Genomic DNA, 4,239 nt, shown 5'->3' with positions numbered 1-4,239 from the left:
ATGGGTACCGCTTGGCTCAGGAGATTACTGTGGAGGGAAGGTCCAACTTGACCGTTTCTGAGTTCCCTGTGCGACACACCTGATTTAAAAGAGGTTGGTATCTGACTCCAGCTAAAAACCAAAAATACCTAAGGCTCTGCCTCCCCTCCCCAAAAGATACCAAGAGCCACAGATGTGGGTTGTTATAACGCCCACGGGAGGAATCGGGTCAATGTCCACCCAAGTCAAGATTAAAGGCCCACTCATCTACGGATGAGAAAATCATTTGATCACCTCAATTAAGCGTTGCCTACTTAAACTTAATTAATAGGGGGGAGAGAGGTTGGAGACCTTACTGTCGAAAGGGCAAGCCCTTCACTGCCTCCCACCCAAATAAAAAAGCCAACTGGCCTTGTACTAAAGAGCTGGTCTTACCCCTTCTCCCTGTTTCCCTGCCTGTCATCCAAAATTGCGGAGGAATATCAACTCAGTGCTATTCTAAATTTGTTGAGTCAAACTTAGCCAGGGTTCCAACGCCCTACTTAAAATGCAACCAGGTAGTTACCTATTCAGCACTAATTAGCATTATAAAGTCAGAGCCTATTCTGTTGTTAGTGGTTTACTAAGATAATAAGGACAGTCTTAGCCAGATACAGTTTACCATTAGAAAAGTTAGGGAATCCCACGAAAACAGGTTTTTTCTTTAGCCCTAAGAACTCAGACAGAACTATTGCACATAGATAATTTTTATGCCTCAGGCCAGCCTTTTCTTTCTTTATTTATTTTTTTTTGTTAACTAATGGGAGGATATGTGGTCTCCCCCCACCTGCTTGAACCTGCTTGCTCAAGGGTGGAGCTTCCTGCTCATTCGTCCTGCCACGCCTACTGCTGGACCCTGCCTTTGTTGCTTGGAGGCACACACGTGTTCGTCCTGCTACTGGACCCTGAGTTACTTGGCGGGAAATCGGGTTCCCTCCCCCTTCCTTTATAACTGAGTGTCTGGAAATAGTAAAATTGAGCTTTGATCAGAATCTTGTCTTAGCTTCATTCCCTTCTCTCGCCACCTAGCCCCTCTTCTCTTCCAGATTTCCAAAATGCCTTTCCAGGCTAGAACCCAGGCTGTGATCTGCTGGCCGGACACAACAGTGGTGGTTTATTTTGTGTAAGGGAATGTTTTGGTGTTTTTGTATTTTGGGGGTATTTTTTGGTTTTGGGAGGGGGGTTTGTTTGTTTGGTTAGTTTGGTTTGGGTTTTTTTGGGGGGGGGGTGTCAAGACAGGGCTTCTCTGTATAGCCCTAGCTGTCCTGGAAATCACTTTGTAGACCAGGCAGGCCTTGAACTCAGAATTCTGCCTGCCTCTGCCTCCCAGGGAGGGAGGTAGACATTTGCCTACCTCCCTCCCAAGTACTGGAATTAAAGGCCTGCACTATCATACTGCTTCATACTGAGACAGGGTCTCAACCAGCCCAGGCAAATGAGTTCAGTACATAGTTGAGAGTAGCCTTGAGCTCCACATCCTCCTACCTTAGCCCTCCAAATGCTAGGCTTTCAGCTGGGATCCTCTATTCCTGGTCCTTATTTCAGAACTTTCTAGATCATCAGTATAAATGCCCCCCTCTCAGTTATTTAAATGACTTGATAGTCATTTCTAAAGGCTCATTCACTCATTCATTCTATACATATGCATTGAGTCTCAACTCTTTTCAATACTGGGAATCAAGAGAATGTTATCACTGTCTCATTGGATTTATGTTCTAGTTGGAATGAGAAACATGAAGTTATATCCAAACTCTTGCCAATAGTTTTAAACATGACCAGCTAATGTTCTGCTTATGTGCACTGTATATATATACCCATGGAGACCAGACATCAAGTATCCTGCTCTATCACTATCCCACACTCTCTAGACAGGGTCTCTTACTGAACCTGAAACTAGGTTAGTAGCCAAGAAGCCCTAGGATCTTGCTGTTTCTGCCTCCCTTGGGATTGCAGGCAAATGCTCACAAAACCGTCAGCTTTTCACCTTTGGGTGCTGGTTTTAGAGCTCATATGCTCATGCTTGCACAAGTGTTCTTATGGGCTGAGCCATCTCCTTCTCCTCCAGCTCAAGTATTAAACAGCCCTTCTGGTCATTGCTTTGTTTCTGGCTTATAAAATTAAATGTCTAAATTATTTCCTTCAATGCTATGATAAAATAGTTGACCCAAGCAACTTAAAGAAGGGAGAATTTATTTTTGCTCACAAATCCAGGGTAATGATCATTGCAGAAAAAAAAAATCAAAGCACAAGAGCATGAAATAACTGGCTGCATAACCTCCACCGTCAGAAAAAGGAGGGTGTGGTATAGAAAACTATGTTTGCTGGAACCCTTTGGGAAGAGTTAGGATGAGTGACTGGGTTAGAGGAGGTATATCCTTCAGGGTGGGCTTTGAGGTTTCAAACACCATAACACAGAACTGGAGACTCTTTGGGCTAAACTCACCCAAACTTATCAACATGTTGAAGTCAATGCATCCCATCAAGAAGCCAAGTTGACAGAAGAATGTGCTCTCATTGAAGCAAAGAAGACAAATGATTGGAACACAAACTTAAGAAGGCAAGGTGATGAGGCTCCGCAAATGAGCTCAGCAGATTGCAAACTGTAAACTGTGCACTGAAAGGTCTGCATCACTCATCTCCCAAGCAGAACACTCGCTGAAGGAGAATGACTGTGGTGCCCATTTTTTTTTCTCTCTTTTTCTTTCTTTTTTTTGTGGGGTGGGGGGAGGGTCGAGACAGGGTTTCTACCTGACTGTCCTGGTATTCACTCTGTAGACCAGGCTAGCCTTGAACTCAGAAATCTGCCTGCCTCTGCCTCCCAAGTGCTGGGATTAAAGGCATGCGCCATCACTGCCCAGCTCTGTGCCCATTTTCTACAGACAGCAAAGAATATCACTGAGAGAGTCTCCATGGCAACTTCATTCTCCCAGGACCTAATTCCTGAAATCAACCTCGATGACACATTTGACACTTTTGCCTTAGATTTTTCCCAGGAGAAGAAACTGTTAGAATGTCTGGATTACCTAACAGCTCCCAACCCTCCCACAATTAGAGAAGAGCTCTGTACGGCTTCCTATGACACCATCACCATCCACTGGACTTAGATGACGAGTTCAGTGTGGTTTCCTAGGAACTCCAGTACATCATATCTACTGGACAAGCCAGCGTCGTTAGTCTATGGAACTTGGCAGATAGTTGAATGATTATGCCCAACATCAAGTAGAACCACTACACAGTGCATGGCCTACAAAGTGGCACCAAGTACATCTTCATGGTCAAGGCCATCAACCAAGGAGGCAGCCACAGCAGTGCACCTGGGAAGTTGAAGACAAACAGTCAGCCATTTAAAATGGATCCCAAATCTGCTGGTCGAAAACTGTAGGTGTCCCATAACAACCTAACTGTTAAAAGGAGTCACACACCTGAACACTTCACTAGCCAAGGGAGCTATGGAGTAGCCAAAAATGTGTTCATTGATAGTGGTCGTCATTGCTGGAAAGTGGTCGTAAGTGGAAGCACATGATACACCATTGGGCTTGTATACAAATCTGCTCTAAAACATGACTGGATTGGGAAGATTTCTGCTTCCTGGGCCCTCTGCTGCTGCAACAATAACTGGGTGGTGAGGCATAACAGCAAGGAGATCCCCATCAAGCCAGCCCCCCACCTGCAGTGTGTGGGCATCCTGCTGGACTATGATAACCGCTCAATCACTTTTTATGATGCTTTGAACTCCATCCACCTCTACAACTTTGATGTAGTGCTTGTGCAGCCTGTGTGCCCCACCTTTACTGTGTGGAACAAGTGTTTGACGATTATAACTGGTCTTCCCATCCCAGACCATTTGGACTGTACAGAACAGCTACCTTGAGTACCTGGCCCCAGAGCAGCCCCAAGGAATTACAAAGGTTGAGGCCATTGTTTAGGGGAATGAGAAACTAAGGCTTCAAGAATGTGATGAAATAACCCCCAATTTGCCCAGAAACCAGCTCAGATAAGGTTCCACATGGGAGATTTCCTTCCTTTTACTGTGTTTTGTATTAAGGAAGGCTTTAATAATTTCTTTTATCTTTTGCACTTGGAGGAAAGTCTATAGATTATTTATAAAAGTAGCATAATCTAGATTACAGCTGTTAGGAATCACAATCACTTGGTTTTGTCCATTAAGAAGCCCATAAGTTTACCAACCTTTGGCAGTTTCATTTCATCAGTCTATGCACT

At 44.4% G+C, this 4,239-nt stretch overlaps 1 pseudogene; it reads left to right on the top strand.

Annotated features, from left to right (window-relative positions):
- Positions 1-3,889, top strand: LOC110312275 (E3 ubiquitin-protein ligase Midline-1 pseudogene; annotated as a pseudogene).
- The last annotated feature ends 350 nt before the right edge of the window (positions 3,890-4,239 follow it).

Source organism: Mus caroli, unplaced genomic scaffold, assembly GCF_978045245.1.
Source record: "Mus caroli unplaced genomic scaffold, Mus_caroli_1 scaffold_18, whole genome shotgun sequence".
Taxonomy (NCBI): domain Eukaryota; kingdom Metazoa; phylum Chordata; class Mammalia; order Rodentia; family Muridae; genus Mus; species Mus caroli.
This window is presented reverse-complemented; position numbering and strand designations above follow the sequence as displayed.